The 20,680-nt window shown below is 39.7% G+C and overlaps 1 protein-coding gene across 7 annotated transcripts in view; it reads right to left on the minus strand.

Moving 5' to 3' along the window:
* LOC124555723 (membrane-associated tyrosine- and threonine-specific cdc2-inhibitory kinase) overlaps positions 1-20,680 on the minus strand; it is a 177,025-nt gene that overhangs the window by 33,071 nt on the left and 123,274 nt on the right. The window lies entirely within an intron of this gene.

Here is a 20,680-nt window from a genome sequence, read left to right on the forward strand (position 1 = left end):
TCCTCAAGTACATCGCCCTTGTATAGACCCTCTATATACTCCTTCCACCTTTCTGCTTTCCCTTCTTTGCTTAGAACTGGGTTTCCATCTGAGGTCTTGATATTCATACAAGTCGTTCTCTTATCTCCAAAGGTCTCTTTAATTTTCCTGTAGGCGGTATCTATCTTACCCCTAGTGAGATAGGCCTCTACATCCTTACATTTGTCCTCTAGCCATCCCTGATATAGATTTTCAAAATTATGTTGCTGATGATATTCCTCGGCACTCTTTCCTAGTCACAAGTATATGTCAGGTCATGTTCGTAAGATCAACCAAAAGGAATTGCCAAAGATTGAGACATGGATATTACACAAGAAACTGAAAAAGAATAGGACCAACGGAAAATACACATCAAACACACAATAATGAGAAAACAGGGATAAAAGACTGGAGACTAATTTAACTCTTATCAGTAGTAGAAGATATCTGTGTAAAGACAAGTGCTATGCAGAGAGAGTATGAAATATCAAATATAATTCATTCAGCACAAGGAAAACACACTAGAGAGGAAGATAAATTGCAAAAGAAAACAAAACACAAAGTAAGGCAGTATTATAGCCAATATCAACACACAGAATCATGATTACATTTAAACTGTTTATTTTTATTTTCAGATCGCTCTGAGCACTATGGGACTCAACATCTGAGGTCATCAGTCCCCTAGAAGTTAGAACTACTTAAACCTAACTAACCTAAGGACATCACACACATCCATGCCTGAGGCAGGATTCGAGCCTGTGACCGTAGCAGTCACATGGTTCCCGACTGAAGTGCCTAGAACCGCACTGCCACGGTGGCCGGCTATTTTCAGATGACCTGTTTCAATGTTTTAAGAGATGACGATCTCCTAGAAGATTGAAACCAGTCATCTGAAAATAAAAATAAACCACTTAAATGTGATCATGACTGTGTGTAGGGAAATAAGTTTATATTATAAAGACTGCTGTTTTTCCTAAAACAACGTTCCACAAAATTTCACAGCAGCAGCAATGGAACAAGAATGTAGGAACAAACTCTGTACGACAACTAAGTTAGGCTGGTGCATAAGTTCATAGTGCTTTTGTTTTGCATATTGGTATTCCAGTTGCTTTTGGTTCATTTATCAATCGTTCTTTTTTATTTGTAGTTCACTGTTGCTATTAGAGTTTAAATACTGTCATTTGGAGATGCTGAACGCTAGAAAATTGGGTGCCAAGTGGAGAAATCTGAACATTTCTGACATATTCTTCGGTCCAAGGTCAATAGTGGGTTGACAACAATGGAGGCAGCCAGGATTATTTAAATCATATATGGGGATAATGTGACCTGTGTGCGTTCACAAAAGATAATGTTACGCATCTGGGAGAACAGTGATGGTGTGGCAAACTACGAATTGCTTTCCCAAGGTGTAACCATCACTGCTGACATTTATTGTCAACAACAGAGACATCTTGCAGATGCAATCCAAGAACAAAGACTAGGAAAACTGTGTGACGTGATGCTACTCTATGATAATGCCTGCTTGCAATCTGCTAGACCAACAAAAACACTATACAGGACTTGGGTTGGGAAGTCATTCCACATTCACCTTGTTCACCTGATTCTGTGCCGGCAGATTTTCACCTGTTTCTGCTACCTATTTAACAACCTTCAAGGATCTTACTTTCTGGATGAAAATGCACTTTTAATATAGCTCAACAAGTTCTTCACCTCAAAACCATGTGAATTCTACATTTGTGGAATAAAAAAGTTACCCCAATGTTGGCAGACTGTTATAAATAGTGAAGGAGACTATATAATTAATGTCTAAATATTCAGTTATGTGTATCTGTTGTGTTCATTAAACCTATGGAAACATACAATGAACTTGGCACCAACCCAATACAAATGGAAAAAATTACGGTTGAGAGATACCTATAAACTTACATGATGACTACCAAAGAAATTAATGTAGTACAAGAAATGAAAAAGGAAACATTACTGCATTACACCTGAAGCCAAATTAAATTCCATGGAAAAGTCAGGTTGGAAATTACTTACTTCAGTAATTGTAAATGCCAACATCAGTGACACACACACACAGCAAGGTTAACACTAGGACCAAAGAACCTCAGTAGCTAACCTGGCAGACAGCACAGCAAGAAACTAGATACTACTAATAATTTTAAAAAATGATGAAATGGCTATGCAAAGTACCCTCTCACGGTGAAAGAAAATAAGATCATCAACCATGGGAGTTGTTAACTCTATCTTTAAAAAATAAGTAGACGGGAGCATAACTATCATCACCACACTCCTTGATGTTGGAAAATATTTGGACAGAGAATTTTGTAAAAAATAATTGAAGGAAAAGTTACAGTTTCAGGATAGATAGAAATAATTATAATGGGCAGTCACTGAGAAGGGTGTGTGTGACAGGTTTGTGCCTTATCTCCCATTTTATTCACCCTGTACTTTAGCATGTAATAATAGAGAAAACAAGAAGAAATTTGGAAAGGGAATTAATGTTCAGAGAGGAGACGTAGGTTTGCCAATGACACTAATTCTGTTAGAGACAAATCACAAATGGACAGTGTCTCGAAAAGAGTTTAGAAGACAAACATCGACAAAAGTGAAACAAGAGTAATGGGGTGTAGTTTAACTAAATCAGACTATGTTGAGGGAATTAGATTAAAAAATGAGAGATTCAATGAAACGGACGAGACTTGCGATCCACAAAGCACAATAACACACAATGCCCAAATTACAAACGATATAGATTGCAGACTTGCAATAGCAAGGAAAGGTTTCCTGAAAAGTTCAATGAATGGCCTCAGGAAACAAAGGAAACAAGAGTTACAAATAAAATACCTTTCCTGACCTTCAAAGGAATCACCATTAGCTACACACACTTCTGGCGTCTGTTGTAAAGCTGCCGGAAACTGTCAGCAAACAGTTCTTGGCAAATCACTCGAGGCACTGTGGTCACGTGTTGTTGAATATCCGCAACATCTGTGAATGTTCGTGAAAACAGTAGTACTTACATTGTCTTTGCTTGTCTTCAACTCTTCTGCTCTTATTCTCAAAGACAGAAACTGATCACCTGCAACCATCTGTCGCACTTGTGTCTTTGAAAAATAGAGCATTGAATTAACATGAAGTTTTGCTTCAAGTAAGGGAAAATGGTGACAGACCCACGGAATGTTAATGCAAGTGTATTGTGCTGAAGCTGTGCATAATAAATGTGTATTTGTGTGGTTTAAATGCCTTAGAGAGAGAATGGAAGGTGTTGAGGTTGAACCGCATCGAGGTCAAATCACACGATCCAAGACAACATTGAATGAGTGAGAGCTAAAGAGTTGAAGATAAGCAAAGACAGCGTAAGCACTACTGCTCACGAACATTCACAGACGTTGGGGATAGTCAACATTGGGTGATCACCGTGCTTCAAACGTTTCCACAACAACCATTTGCTGCCAGTTTTGAACAGCTTTACAACTGACATCAGACGTACATTATAGCTAATGGTGATTACTTTGACGGCCAGTAAGGATATTTTATTTGTTACTTTTGTTTCCTTTATTTTCTGAGACCAATCACCGAACTCTTCAGATGTACCTTGTACATTTAAATGCTAAAAAGTCATTTCTGAAATTATTTGTCTTAAGTGTAGACTTTAGTGAAACATGGATGATAAACAATACAGACAAGATGGAATGCACACATTTAAAACAGTGCTATAGAAGAATGAGGAGGATTAGATGGGTACATTGGAAAATAATGAGGTGGTACTGAGTCATAAACTGGTGAGAAAAGAAATTTATGGAGCAACATGACTGAAAGGGGGGACTGGCTCATAGGTGAAACTCTGATGCATCAGAGAACAGTCAATTTTATTATGAAGGGAAATGTTTGGGAGGTAGTGGTCAAAATCATATTGGGAGCCAAAGGCTCGACTGTGTCCTCAGTCTCTTGCGGTGGCACGACTGGATAAAATCATCTTGGCTTTCAAGCCACGTCAATTTCAATGAAATTCTCACACTTTCGATTGCTAGCTCTGCCGTCATTGTCAAGAATGAAACTAATGACTGCCACAGCTGGCACTATTTCCTGCTCATATACTTATGATTACGGCCACTGACACCAATCAGAATGCGCAAAAATGAAGTGTGCGTGGAAGGCGAGTCGGGCAGCTCACAGCAGCTCCGGCCCACCACAGGGTTTGCACAAGATACACTGGCATGAAGAACTGCATCAAACCTGTCTTCAGAAGAAAGACAACAACAAAGAATTGTCAACAGAGAGAAGAAAACTCCATGAAATATAAATAAACTTCATCAGAATCTCAATTCTCTGCATACCCCAATGAACAAGGTATTTGTTACATTAGAGCCACACAATTTATATAGCTACAGGCACTTTGCCTCACATCTATAGATACACCTTCTGTCAACTAGCCAATGGAGAGAAATGTTAAAGTTTAACAGCGCACAATTTTCTGGGACCCACATGTTACAGCATTCTGTGACCTCACTGCCGGCCATTAAATTCTAAACAGCAGGAAGGACAGCAAATAATGGTATTTTATTTATTATGTATGGATTTGGATTGGATTGTTTTGGGGAAGGAGACCAGACAGCGAGATCATCGGTCTCATCGGATTAGGGAAGGAAGCCGGCCGTACCCTTTCAAAGGAACCATCCCGGCATTTGCCTGGAGCGGTTTAGGGAAATCACGGAAAACCCAAATCAGGATGGCAGGACGTGGGATTGAACCGTCGTCGTCCTGAATGCGAGTCCAGTGTGCTAGCCACTGCGCCACCTCGCTCGGTCATTATGTATGTCAAGTATACTGGGAAAAATACCTGATTACATACGTAGGTAATGTGGGGGTTACAGAGGGGTGGGAAATTTAGTACACACAGCTGCTACATCTGGCAGCAACAGTGGCTTTTCCCAGCTGGGTATCGAGTTGAACTGATCTCGGCTGATACATACGAGTACATCATTCCTTGCTCCTGTCTTGTGTCACCTTGAAGATATGGCTTGTTAGAAATGTAACAGCTGCTGTTCAAATTACAGGCTGTATTGAACAGAGAGAACAGTGTTGTCTACCCAGTGGCACCCTATACCATCATGCCAGGCACTTGATGCATGTGACAATGACATACACAATCTGATAATGTTCATTCATTCTTCTCAGAGTCTCCATCAACGAATATGTCCATTATGATGCTGTATGCAGAACCAAAACTCTGTCTGGAAAGAAAATGTAGTGTCTGCCACTCCTTTGTGCAGTGTTGTCATTTGGCACACCATTGTTGTCCTGCCTCTCTTCTACAATGTCAATGGCTGCCATGCTAACTGTTTGCAGCGCTACAGATGTCTTTGCATTGTTTTTGTGGATACTTGTTTTACTCCAAACAAGCCCATGCCCCAACTCCAGATAAATTATATGGGTGTACAAAGTGCACATCGGAGTGTACAATACGTCTTCTTGGGTGCTAGTTATGTGGCACCAACGAGATACTCCACGACAGACGAAGGCCATCCTAAACTCCTCAATTCTATATCACAATTATGTGATACTGGCCATTTCATGCAACAATACTGTGGAACAACAAACAAGTCTCAACATGCTAGGAGCCTGCTGCTGTCTTCAGTACATAAAGAAAGATTGTACACTAAGCTTCTGTATCAGAAATAATATTTGAATGTTGTTTGTGAGAATACCTTGCACAAGGAGAAGTTACTTCTGCAGCACTTGTCAGAATTTGACAGCAGTAGAATCGTAGCCTATCAAGTCTGTGATTTATTTTTCAGCAATATTGCTGCTCTCGTTGGTCACAGTCCCATGACTGCTGTGCAAATATGGATTCCATCAGTTCAGACGGGCCATACTCACCATTTTGCAGCATCTTAATGGCCCCACTCTCACTTCCAGCACAACACCTGAGATCAGCAGTTAGTCTGCTCCAGAGCCATACGCGCTGCTCCTTTGGAGACCATGTAAGCACGTCACTAAGACACTGTATGCTCAGAAACTCTACTGTCAACAAACAATATCTTTACACATCAATTGCTAACAGGTGCCACCACAGGCAGCATCACTGTCTGTATGCAACGTACACATCACTGACGGCAGTGCTGCAATCAAGGGAACTAGTTTGCATCTGTGGGTCACGCGTCCATCAAGAACATGTGGATACTCCTCTACCTGTTGTGTATTTAAGGTGTGGCTCAATCTCCAGCAGGCAATTCTCCAATCAGCTCCGGGCCGAGCACTGACCACGTCCCAAGGCTCATCTCTTCACCGAGTACGTGCCGCACTGCGACACTGCTGCGGCAGTTACCGAGAGAGACACTCCACATTGAACAGCTTGAAATCTTTATCAGAATCCCCCACTGCCTGGCCTTCCTAGGAAACAGTGCCATAGTACCTGTACTGTTACTGTGAAACATTGACTGTGTGCTTGTGCTACTGTGATCAATGGTCCGAGGTCACTATGGACTTTGATTCTGTTCCTCAGATCTAATGAAGGATGATCATTTGAGATGTTATTCTGTTTTACGTTGAAATCTGCTTTGTTGTAATGCTGCACTAAAACAGCAATTAAATTCAACCTAGGATCATATTTCATGTGCGTGCAACCTTTACAATGAAGGATAGAAAAGTTGGTGACAGAATAAAGGCAGAATCTCCCAGTATAGTCACCTGCCATCACAGCACTCTGACGTGGCTCCCGCCATGTCCTATTTATTCACTGCCCTCTGACTCAGCCCAATGCTACCCCCATTCACTTCAAGAAGCAACACCCACAGTCAGCTTCCTTGTGAATGTGGCACAACACCTCTCATCTCTTCTTCTGGGTAACTTACAATAATTTCTTGCATTACTCGACTCCCTTTGTGCTTCATCATTTCTTCTTCTTTTCATTCCTGAAGTGTAGGTCTTCATCATGCTCTCGCAAATGCTTCTTTTGTTGCATTTTGTTTGTGTAAAGCAAATCCTTCTCGTGCTCCTATGTGGATCATCTTTTCCATTTCTTCAGGACAAAGGTAGGGGGTTTTACTCACACCCCTGTGTCAGTTTCTCGTTTGTGGTGTTTTCCAAATTTCTTCTATTTCTTTTCTCTACCTCTCTTCTCCACAATCATCGTTCTGTGGATTTTTTTTCACATTTCTGAACCTTTCAATTATTGTCATTCTCAGCATCCACAGTGCGCCCACCGCCAAACCCCACCTCTGCCCTCTGGACATCTTTCACCATTGCCCACTGTTTCTGTATGTTTCTTTTCTGATGATCACTGCCCCACTGGCTTTGTTGGTGCCATGTCATTAAGTTCTGTCTTCCAGTGCCACTGGCAACTGCCAACACTGTGCCATTTCCGTCACACATTGCGCCAGCAGTCGTACTGGTTGAACACTGTTTCCCAGTATCCTCAGAACATCTTTACTCCACTCACCATTACAATCACTTTCCTCATCTGTTTCAAGTAGTGTACATGCACCTCCCTAATTGGCTCCAGCTGGTCACCGGGGTTGCTTCTGTGGACTACCAGCTGGTTGTCTCTGGCCCTACAGTTGATCATTCCATGGCTGCTCCACCAGCTGACATGCCTGCACCTCTGAGGCCACAGCTCTCCTGCATTATTTTTTCATATTGTGCTTGTTCTGCACCACATCCTTCGTAGCCTGGCCCAATCTACCCACCAGCTCTGCGGACATGACTTACCAACACTGGGTCCTGGGTTCTTGGGGAACACAGCTACCAAGAGCTACCCGTATCACTTGATATTCCCTGCATCAACCTAGTGGAGGCACCCCTTCTGATGAACACACACCGTGCCTGGGGTCTACTCCTTCAGTTGGCCCAGCCATCCTCAGCCCAAGGGACAGCTTGAAGGGTCTTCCACATAGTGTCAAGATGGCTCTGTGATCTATTCCTTAAGGAGAAAGGGAGGTCTAGTATCAAGCTGTTCATCAACCACTTCTTCCATCACAATGCCCACAACTATCTCAGGTAGTCTGCTCCACAGCTGCATGTGCTTCTGCTGTGGAGACTGTTTACGTGCCTTGCTAGTGCATCACATGTTTGGAACCAGTACTGTCAATAATCTGTTTGCAAATTGATCACTGACAGGTGCCATCAGGCACACAATGGACAATAGACTCTAATATGTGAGCTAGTTCCCTCAATTTCAGAGCTGCCATTGCTGCTGCACGCACTGCTTACGAGTGATGGTGGTGACCCTGATGGCGCATAAAGCAATCACTAAGTAAACAAATTGATTCTGTTACTCATATCTGATCAAGGACCGTTATCTGGATTTTTATTCCATTTTCTGTTGAACTGAGCTTTGTTGTGATGCTGTAATAAAGGTGCACTTAAATGCAACCTGGGATCATCACTCACGTACTTGCAACCTTTACAACAAAAGGCACAAGAATAACTATACTGGTTGGTTGACTGTGCAGTTTTGTACAGCCACATCACATACCTTGCAACAGGAAATATGACTGAAGCAAGATAAATATCCACACAGGCAGTGCTGTGGTGTCTGGAGCACCACAGACAGTCAGCAGGGCAATCGGTGTGGTAGCATCCAAAGAATGTGGCACGGACAGGAGTGGTGCCACACTGTCTTAAGACTAGTCTTGGTTCCGTACACAATATTACAATGGACGTGTCTTCTGTAGAGGTTCCGAGAACAGTGAACGTAGCCAGTTGTTATTTGTCAGCCTAGCGTCTGGCGTATGGTATGGTGAGCCACTGTGTACACAAAACAATCTTATCTGGTTAAAATGCCCACAATTTGGACAGCAGGAGTTACAATTATGATACGTTAAGGTCAGTGAGTGTGCCCTATATTCGAGGGCTAAAGGATGTTATGTTTCAACAGGGTAACCCAAGATCACAATTTACTTTTACTGTCCTGATCTAACTCGATACAGAGTGTGTTTGACTGTTGCCCTGGCCAGCACTTTTTCCAGAACTCTCACCGACTGGGGTGACATCTCGTCCCAAGTAGTTGAGAGACTGGCACGCCACCACTCACCAGCTCCAACAATTGATAAATTCTGGCAAAGAACTGTAGTAGCACAGAATGGTGTACACATATCTGTCATCTGAGCTCATCTCAACTTTATGTTCAGCCAGGTTAAAGTTACTGCTGCTGCCAGAAATGGCAGCTCTCTGTACTAAATTTTGCACCCTGTACATCTCCATGTTGCCTGCAAATATAATCACGTATTATTCTTGCTATACTGCATATGAGCAATAAGTAAGCTTTTCATTATTCGTTAACCTCCTCGGTGAATTTAAATGAAAGGGATTTTAAAAAGTAAGTTTTGCATTATTATGGCATGCCAAGTAACTTTTCTGGAATGCTGCACTATTCTTCAAAATGATGCAGACATGAGAGACTACTTTTCAACATAATCACCAAGTCTCAGTAAACAACAGTGAAGTTTTCTACCAATCGTTCCAGTCTTCAACAACAAAAATCCATTCCTCAGCTACTGAGATAGTCGCGAACTGCTGTGTGAATGTCCTCATTGTTGGAAAATCTGTGATAGGTACAAACTGGTTTCTCGATTGACTGGATACTGTTACCTGTGGTCAATTTGAAGGGTCTTCATTTCCAAACATAAACACCTACACCTCAGTGACCTCAGTCAAACTGTTGGCCCCATTTCACAACGGCTGGTTGCAACATCACATTTGGTGCACATAACACCACAAGAATTTCATGGTGAATCTGAGGGTAATTTAGTGCCTTTGCTCACAAGAATCATACTCTCCAAGTACCTTCGAATTCTCTAGTGAAGTAGTTATGGTGACAGTCACAGTTGGAGGAGAAGCTGTGATGGTCTGTACCCATCTGTCCCAGTTTGGTATGGGATCATTAATTTTTAACGGTATCAAACTTTCATAATAACCTTTTTAGACACAGGCACACTTCACACTGTTCCAAAAGTTTGGACACCAAACTTTCCTATATCATTGTGAATATATTACGGTTCATAGAATGACAGAAAAATGGGATTTAATGTATCACCAACAACCAGGTAACGAAAGGCAGTACACAAGCTTACATGAGAACCTATAGTGTGTTGTAGAGGGTACTTTGTGTGCCACTATCATTTCTGTCCTGCCCATTCCATTAATGAAAGGTGTATGGGAAAAATAACCAACTGTAAGCCTTTGTATGAGCTCTATGAACTCCGATTATACAGTCACTCATTTTTTTGAAGATGTAAATGACAGGAAGTAATACTTCATGACTCTTCTTGGGCCCTACCTTCCAAAAAATTTTGAAGTACACCATTCCAGGACGCTCAAAGTCACTCTTGTGGTGCCTGTAACTGGAATGTATGAGCCCCTCTAGTACACATGTGTATTTGCTGAATCACAGACAGTTTATAGCGGCCTATCAATACGGGTCACTACAGACGAGCACATGGCCACTATTTTCACAACTGCATTCACTTTTCAAATATTTGTTTACTTTAGTAGGGTAATGCATATGTCCATAGGAAAAGTTACACTCAAATTTAATTTTCTGAGTATTCTACAGAATTTTAAAATGCTTGAGCATCTACATTCACCCAACATCGTTGACGTGCCTCCAGTACAATTTACCTAAAAACACCTGGAAGCAGTTTGTAAGAACTGGGCACTGTTTTTCCAGATCTATTATCCACTTGCTGACTCCACTGTAAAACAGACTTTCATTTGTGAAACAAATAAATATCAGTTTTGGTTTACATATGAAAATATTTAAGATCCACAAGACCCAACCCATTAAAAAAAGAAAGAAGAAGAAGAAAGAAGAAGGAGAGGATAGATAGATAGATAGATAGAGAGAGAGAGAGAGAGAGAGAGAGAGAGAGAGAGAGAGAGAGAACAACAACTCACTGTCACGCAGGGTTGGGGGTATTTCTTTTTACGTAAGGGAAGGAAAGGAACTGTCTCACTATAAGTTCTTACCATATCATTTCTTTTGTTTTAGTGTCTTGACAATGAAGGCTACATTAAACAAAAGTTTGTAAGGTAGGGGCATGAAGACAATATTCCCATTAAAATGAATAATTACAGATAAGATGATACAACTAACATAACTGAATATTTTGGATAGATCTACTTACCAAGCAGTGACAGGAGCACGCACACGCCACACACATGCGTGCGCGTGCACAAAGGATTAAGCAAATGTGCAAGCTTTTGGAGCCAATGTCTGCTTCTTCTGGCAGAAAGATCGAAGAGGGATGAAAGAAACAACCTGGTGAGGTTTAGGAAATGGGGAGAGTTGGAGAAAAGTAACCCAGAACCCCGAACAGGGGACACTTGCAGGACAGGATGAGAAGGAAAGACTATCCAGTTATATATTTCCAAAAATTGGTATTTAAAGAAGGTAGAGCCCCATCAAACTGTAGCTGGCTGGTTATTAGCAGAAGAGTGAATGTCCAATCCTGCCAAAATATTAGATTGGTACACAAAGTTGTTTTGCATGTTTGTATTCCAGTTGCTAGTGATCTATTTATTGATTGTCTTTTTTATTTGTAGTATACTGTTGCTATTGGAGTTAACATATTGTCATGCCAAGTGGAGAAATCTGGGCATTTTCAACATATTCTTATGTTTGACTTCAGTTAGAGGGGCAACAGCAGCAGAGGCACCCAGGAACATTTGCACCTTGTATGGGAATAAAACCATTGGACAGAGCATAGCAAGAAAATGACTTTCTCATTTTGAGGAGAACCATTTTGACATTAGTGACTCTTCAAGTTCAGGAAGACCTTCAGGGTTTGATGAAGATAGTTGAAATGCATTAATCCACAATAATCCATATCAGTGTACTTGAGAACTGGCAAATGAGATGAACTCTGATCATTCCACACTCGTGCAACATTTGAATGCACTGGGGAAGGCTCAAAAATTGGGTGTAAGGGGTACTGCTTGCTCTAAGCTAAAACCACAAAATACAACGGGTAGCCACCATATGTATATATCTGGTTGTTCATCATCAAGTGACTCGTGAACATCACCAACCATTCCCATCCTGTATTGCTACCGGTGACAAGAAATGGTGTCTTTATGCTAACATAAGGAAAAGAAGGAATGGTTGAGCCCCATCAAAGAGCAGCAACTCCCCATACAAAGACCTGCACACATTCACAAAAGATAATGTTGTGCATCTGGTGGAACAGGGATGGAGTGGTGTACTGCAAACCACTTCCCTGCATTGTAACCTTCACTACTGACACTTACTGTCAACAATTGGGATATCTTGCATTATAATCCAAGAACAAAGACCAGGAAGATTGTGTGAAGTGATGCTACTCCACAATAATGCCTGCTTGCATTCTGCTAGACCAACAAAAACACTATAGAGGAGTTGGATTGAGAAGTCATTCCACATCCACCTTATTCACCTGATCTTGCACCTTCAGATTTTTGTCTTTTCTGCTACCTATCGGACAATCTTCAAGGATTTTACTTTCCAGATGAAAATGCACTCTGAACACTGCTAGACGAGTGCTTCACCTCAAAACCACATGATTTCTACAGTTGCGGAATTAAAACGTTACCCCAGTGTTGGCAGAGTGTCGTAAATAGTGAAGGAGAATGTTTACTGATGTCAAAAGACTCTGTTATGTGTATCTGTTGTGTTTATTAAACTTTGACAAAAATGCTAGGAATCTGTGCACTAACCCAGTCAAAGCAATTAAAATATAGCAAAACAACAAACAAGAATCTCCCCTTTCCACCATGCATCCAATTCCTTTTTCCTCTTTTCACTGTTCTGAAAGATTGGAGTTTGGTGTTCTATTTGAGATTTTTGTGCTGGCAGCACCTGGAATGTACCTTCTCAAGGAAGCCTTTTTGACTTTTTGCCATTTCATTTCAACGACCTTCTTAATTGAATTTTCTATTTTATTCTGCATGTGTACATGGCTGAGAGAAGTGAGAGTGGTGTTAAAAGCTGATAGTTCTTATACATGAGCAATATGTACGAAATTTAGTTAAAATTACACTTAGGTTTTCCTATTTTTATGTTGCATACAGATGAAAATTAGACAATAATAATTTTGACACCAAACCAGTATTTCTTCGAAGCTACTCCAGGCCGAAGAAAGAGCTGCTATCCACACACACACACACACACACACACACACACACACACACACACACACACACACACACACAGCAGCTCTTTCCTCGGCTGTGGATCAAATAAAAACAACTACCATATGTTCCTGGACATCCATCACAGATTTCATTTAATTTATAGCTGGATGTTACTGTGATGATCACCAGTTCTGAAAGGTCCCATGTATATACATTTAGTGATGTGTGTGATGTATAGTACTGTACATACTGTTCTGGCCTGCATCCTTCCATTCAAGTGCCTATCACATTTTGGTTAATTTAAAGAGATAACAACCTGTAGAAGAAAAACTGCCATTATTGCTCTAGAGAATAGATGAGACTTCGGTCTTTCCAAATGTTCCAAGGCTCCTGTTTGGTGCAACACAATTACTAACAGCTGAAATTTTCATGGATGCCTAATCGTGGTTCAAATCACTCTGCCTGCCCCTCATAGTAAACACAAAACTGAAACTGTGGCAACATCAAATGACAATTGCCATAATAGCAGTCAAAATCAAGGTAGGATTCAGCCACAGAACTCAAGTTCTAATTCACGTGTGTACACTACTGGCTCCTGTGACTGATTAAGCACACTACCTACAATCTACAATTGCCCAGTTTAAATTATGGTGGCAGTTTTTTTTTTATCTGCCAATTTTAGCAGTAAATTGAGAAATGACTGTGTATCAATAACTTGGGTTAAGTACCAAACCTCTCTGCAGTGTCTTGCAGTCTCAACCAGCCCCCCCCCCCCACCTCTCCCCCTCCCCCCCCCCCCCCCCCTCCCACTCTATAATCCACTCTTCAAACACTCATTGATGTTGGAAATATATGTATAAAAACAAAGATGCTGTGACTTACCCAACGAGACTGGTATATAGACACAATAAAACACACACACACACACACACACACACACACACACACACAAATTTCAAGCTTTCGTAACCCAAGGTTGCTTCATCAGGAAAGGGGGAAAGACGAAAGGATGTGGATTTTAAGAGGGAGGATAAGGAGTCATTCCAATTCCGGGCGCCCACACACACACACACACACACACACACACACACACACACACACACACACACACACACACACACTTCAAGCTTTCGTAACCCAAGGTTGCTTCATCAGGAAAGAGGGAAGGAGAGGGAAAGACGAAAGGATGTGGATTTTAAGAGGGAGGATAAGGAGTCATTCCAATTCCGGGCGCCCACACACACACACACACACACACACACACACACACACACACTTCAAGCTTTCGTAACCCCCCCCCCCCCCCACCTCTCAGACATATGTAAATGCAAAGAGGTTGCATTTACATATGTCTGCCTGTGTCTGTATATGTGCAGATGGATGTGTGTGAGTATGCGAGTGTATACCTGTCCCTTTTGTCCTTTTCCCCCCCTAAGGTAAGTCTTTCCACTCCCAGGATTGGAATGACTCCTTACCCTCTCCCTTAAAACCCACTTCCTTTCGTCTTCCCCTCTCCTTCCCTCTTTCCTGATGAGGCAACAGTTTGTTGCGAAAGCTTGAATTTTGTGTGTATGTTTGTGTGTCTATCGACCTGCCAGCGCTTTCGTTCGGTAAGTCACCTCATCTTTGTTTTTTTATATATATTTTTCCCACGTGGAATGTTTCCCTCTATTATACTCATTGATGCTGCATATATTAAGACCTAACACTCTTACTTCATGACTCAAAAGTTCCTATTTTCACTAGTGAGGGTATAAAAGAAATATATATTTTCCAATTATACAGCCAAATTGACTAACATGACAACAGTTTCGACAAGAAATAAGAACAGTAAATGGATTTTGGATTCATGTACTGCAGTGAACGACAAACGTGGATTAAGAAAAGGAAGAACCACAACAGTAATGATGAGGGAAAAGCTCTCAGTCATTGGCTACAGGATCAACTCTAGTCTGCCACTAGCAATAAAGGGTGAAGGGGGTTGATGATTCGTTGTGATACGATTTGATGATGCAATGTAGCCTCAGTTATGCTGAGATGACAACAATTAAGATTAATAATGATGCAACTACATCTGAATATATACTACAAAAGCCAGCATACAGTGAATGGCTGATTATACTCGTACCACTATTAGCAGTTTTCTGTCCTATACAATTCATATACCGACCAAGCAAAAGATGACTGTTTATATGCCTCTGTATGTGCCCCAACCTCTGTTATCGTATTCTCATGATCCCTACAAAAGACATGCAATGGTGGTGGCAGAATTATCACAGTGTTCTTCAAATAAAGGTTCTCTAATTTTATGCAACAGAGTTTTTTGAGAACTGCATCATCTTTTCACCACTGTGTGTTGTATGCTATTCCCTTTGCAGACTTACTGGACATGTCCAAAACCCTTTCAACAAATTTAAGTCCTCCGGTCATATTTCCAAATATCGATTTTACATAATAAACACATTTCATTTTGCTTCTTACAAGGAAACATTAGCAAGTGTCAATAAATGATCTTAATGAAACTTGATGGGTTTGTAGAAGGGGCAATATGCACTTTTTTTGTTTGTGCCCAATTTCACTTTTGAGCAGTAACAGACATGCCCAAAGATAATTTGGCATATTAGCTTTGGAGTTAATATCTTCAAAACAATGATATATAAAAAATGTTTGTCATATAAACGTTGATATATAATTGACGTTCTCAAACACTGTGTGATCAAATTTTGTAATAATTTGAGATTTTGTAAAATACCTCACCACCATTAATTAATTTTTAAAAATGAAAAACTTTTATTACAACATCAATTACACAAGCTTTCAAGCTACATCCATCAATGTGTACTAAAGCTGGTTTCTGAATTATCTTTCGAAAATACACTATACACAATGTGCTGTCAGAGTGTTTTCAACATAGCGAATTCTAATATCTAAACATTCGTTATTAGTTTAGTTATTTATTTTACTTGCATTTGTTTCATGTTTTAAATTGTTATTTTACATTCTTCTTTGTCTCACATGATGTTTATTTTGTTAATTTAAACTAATAAATAACTCATTATAAAGATACAAAATCATTACAGTGATGATAACCTGTAAATAAATGCTTAAAAACATAACATTTTCTTACACCATGCATGTAAAATGTACAAAATATCTTCACATAACATACATGACAGTGAACAATATAAAACAAAATTCAGCAGGATTTCTAACTGTCGCAAGTGAAAATCTAAATACCCTGATTTGTATCAGGCATATTTCAGTGCATTGGTAAGCTGTGGCGAGAAGAACTGATTATGTACTAGTGACTGCAGCTTAATTATATTGCTTCTCACAGGCAGACTGACATCAAAATCAGTCAACTGAACTAGATCCGAAAACCTTCTCACAAGGTCCTTCCAACATTGAAAGTTGTACATGTACTATGTCTGTACCCGTGCCCCCACTGGGAAAGAGAACATCTTTCAAATACCTTTTGACCTAGTCAGACATTTATTTACCAGATTTCTATGGTGTCACAAGGACATTTGGGGCTTCAGAAAGTGTGTGTCTTTTAAAACTATGAAGCTAAGGGTGGTCAGTGTGAAAAACCCAGTTTCACCATCATGCCTGAGGACAAGAAACTTGTTCATCTGGTGATTCCAAAGGACTTTATGGCACAGGTACACATGTGGTTGTGCACATAGCTTTCAATGTCGCAAGAATTTTGTGAGAAGGTTGTCAGACCTTGTTCAATTGAATGATTTTGATGTCGTCTCCACTTGAGAAACAATATAATTAAGCTACATTCACCACTACATAATTAATTCTTTTTACCATTGCTTACCAATGGACTTTAAATATAACTGATACAAATCAGGATATTTACAGGATCGCCCAAGACATACTGAAATCTTGCAGAATTTTGTTTTATATTGTGTTCTCACTTGTATATATTATGTCAAGAAATTTCATTCATATTACGTGAATGGTGTAAGATAATGTTATGTCTTAAGCCTTTATTTACAGATCATTATTATTATCGTAATGATTTTGTATCATAATACTGATTAACTTATTTTCCATTAACATAATATATGTACATAAAAAACATGTAAAATCACAATTTAAAACATGAAATAAATGTAAGTAAAATAAATAACTAGACCAATAATGAATGTCATATGTTTTAATTAGGTATGCTAACAATGCTTTGACAGCACACTGTATAGAGTATACTTTCCAAAAATGATATTTCAGAAACCAGCTTTATTACACAAGGTTGAATGTAGTGTGAAAGCTTCTTTATGTTGTAACAGAAGTTTTTATCTTTTAAAATTAATTAATTGTGTACAAAATTACAGTACTGCTCAGTTTACACACGTTATTAGTGTGTGGTTGCCTTCCAGAGTCCTGGTGTTATACTGGAATTCATGGCATGCTCTACATATGAGGCGTGGCAATTATTTATGTAATGACAGATGTGATGATGTGGCTTAAATGGTTTTAATCCTGATCCGTGAAGGTGGCCTTCGAATGAAACCAATCGACATTTGGGTTAAAAAAGCAGGTTAAAAAAAGCAGCAGATAGTCAAACATGCATTTTATACATTACATAATGACTTAATATTCACCTTCCAAAAATGTTAATTGTGGTGCGGTATTTTGTAAAATTTAAAATCATTACAAAATTTGATTATACAGTTCTCAAGAATTTCAATTACATATCAACTTTTATATGAGAAACACGTTTTTATACACCATCGTTTCGAAAATATTCCCTCCAAAGCTAATATGCCAAATTACCTTTTTAGTAGTGTTTTATCCCTAAAAAGTGGAAGTGGGCACAAACAAAAACATGTGTATTGCATTATTTTTCCCCTTTACACACCTGCCAAGTTTCATCATGATTATTAACTGACATTTGGGAATGTTCCCTCGTTAGTATCAGACCTATTTATTTAAAATATGTGACTAGTGCAAGGCGTAGTCTTGTAATATAATACAACTGTGTTCGAGTATTAATGTTCTTGAGCACCAGGGAACTTAGTGTATGGACACAAGAGAATGAAAATTGCTTCAAATTCATTAGGAAATTGGAATGTCTGCTTCAAAAGTAAATTCCTATAAAATTTTGTACTGTGGTTTTAACGTGTGACTGTAAGATATGAACCTCATTTGTAGAAACCTCAGGAAAATGGACATTTGTTTAGTGGGGAATGAAAATCATGACATCAGATATAAAAAACATACAGGAAAACAAATTCGCATTTACATTTGTACCTTACATACCACCTTACAGTGTGTGGGGGAGAGATTATAATATTACTGCTTTCCAAATTTGTGAATTGTGCACTGGAAGAACAACTGTTAAAAAGCGTCTGTATAAACTCGACTCCCTCTGATTTTGTAATTACGATTATCTTGTTAGATAATCATGGGAGGGCCATTCTTGGATTGTGCACTCTTGCAGTTTTTGCAGTAAGCTTCTTCATCATCAAGAACAAGGCCTTCCATCTAAAAGCTACCACCAGATTTGGAATGAGCATCTCTATTGAGCTCTTTTACTGAGTAATTAACCTGTGACAAAATGCAAATATTTATTTGCACTTTGTCCACCCTACCTGGCAACGTAGACTGGTGAGGAATACTCAGACAAGAGTACTGTAAGCTACTTCTTGCAGGGAGAATAAGTATTTCCTCAGGATTCTTACAATTAATCTCTGTCTGACACCTGTCTTACCTACAATTAGTTTTGTGTGGTCCTTCTACTGGACACATACCCCTAGGCACATTATCATTATGCATTTTTGGAAGGCGATTGTCAACAGCCGCTAAGTAATGTATAAAATGCTTATTTGTACCATCAGCTGCTTTTATTTTAAACCCAATTATCTACCAGTTTCAGTCTTGGACCATCTTCACAGATCTGAAGAGAAGATAAGATAAGGAAGTCCTGATCTTCCCTACAGTACTGCTCTGTGTACATTTAGTATTCGTGTTTGCCTCTAAAGTCCTGGGTTGTATATTGACATTCATGGCATCACTACACATTTTCTACATATACATCTACATTTATACTCCGCAAACCACCCAACGGTGTGTGGCGGAGGGCATTTTACGTGCCACTGTCATTACCTCCCTTTCCTGTTCCAGTCGCGTATGGTTCGCGAGAAGAACGACTGCCGGAAAGGCTCCGTGCGTGCTCAAATCTCTCTAATCTTACATTCGTGATCTCCTCGGGAGGTATAAGTAGGGGGAAGCAATATATTCGATACCTCATCCAGAAACGCACCCTCTCGAAACCTGGACAGCAAGCTACACCGCGATGCAGAGCGTCTGTCTCACAGAGTCTGCCACTTGAGTTTGCTAAATATCTCCGTAACGCTATCACCCTTACAAAATAACCCTGTGACGAAATGCGCCGCTCTTCTTTGGATCTTCTCTGTCAACCCAACCTGGTACAGATCCCACACTGATGAGCAATACGCAAGTATTGGTCAAACGAGTGTTTTGTAAGCCACCTCCTTTGTTGATGGACTACATTTTCTAAGGACTCTCCCAATGAATCTCAACCTGGCACCTGCCTTACCAACAATTAATTTGTTGTTAAGTAATGTCTAATGTAATATGGTGAATTAAATCATTTTAACCCTTATCCATAAAGATGGTCTAAGACAGAAAACAGTAGATATTTGAGTTTAAAATAAAAGCAGATCATGGTTCAAACATGCATTTTATACATCATCATTATGCTTTCTTTTTCATAAATTTTCACCTATTTTACCTTGAACCAATACAAATCCCACAATTTTGACAATTTCAACCTTAAAGTAAATGGCAGCATACTAAAGGAAACAAAGAATTCAAAAACTTTCCTTAGTCTTTGAAACCTAGAGAAAACAGCCTTTACATGAATATTTACAATATTCAATCCAAGAAATAGATTTATGTAATGAACTCTAAATACCATAGCTCAATATTATCAGTAGTCTTAACACATCTGGACTGCTCTGCAGGGAAGCTTTAGCATCAGCTTTTTCATATGAAGACTCTTGCCTGTAGTTTAAAATTTTAGTAACACATGCAGAATATCAAATATTCATGTACACACTAAAAGGCATCCAGGAACAAGAGAGCCATATGGGCACATAGCTGTTTTCCGTCTCCGATTTCAAAAATGAGTAGCATGTACAATCAGCATGTCCCAGCTGACCTTCGGTTTTCTTGGAATGCAGAGGTAATAACTTTGACAGCAGACGATTGAATGTGGTAACAACTTGCAAGAATTATAAGAAACATTTTCCATAACTGAGGTGGGGCCTTTGAACACACAATCTGAGTGAAACACCATACTGCCTAAGATACTTCAATTCTTGCACATTTAACTAGCATTCAAGTGAGGGTCTATTCATGATATCAATAAAATACTAACTATAAGCAAAACTGCCCTTTCTCATCCACATACAAATGAGCATTCTGTGACTTAACTGAAAAATAAAGAACAGATTGTGAGAGGAGCTGAATGTGAGGGTGGGGAGCAGGGGCTGGACGGACACACACACACACA

The sequence above is a fragment of the Schistocerca americana genome, chromosome X (assembly GCF_021461395.2).
Source record: "Schistocerca americana isolate TAMUIC-IGC-003095 chromosome X, iqSchAmer2.1, whole genome shotgun sequence".
NCBI classification, from domain to species: domain Eukaryota; kingdom Metazoa; phylum Arthropoda; class Insecta; order Orthoptera; family Acrididae; genus Schistocerca; species Schistocerca americana.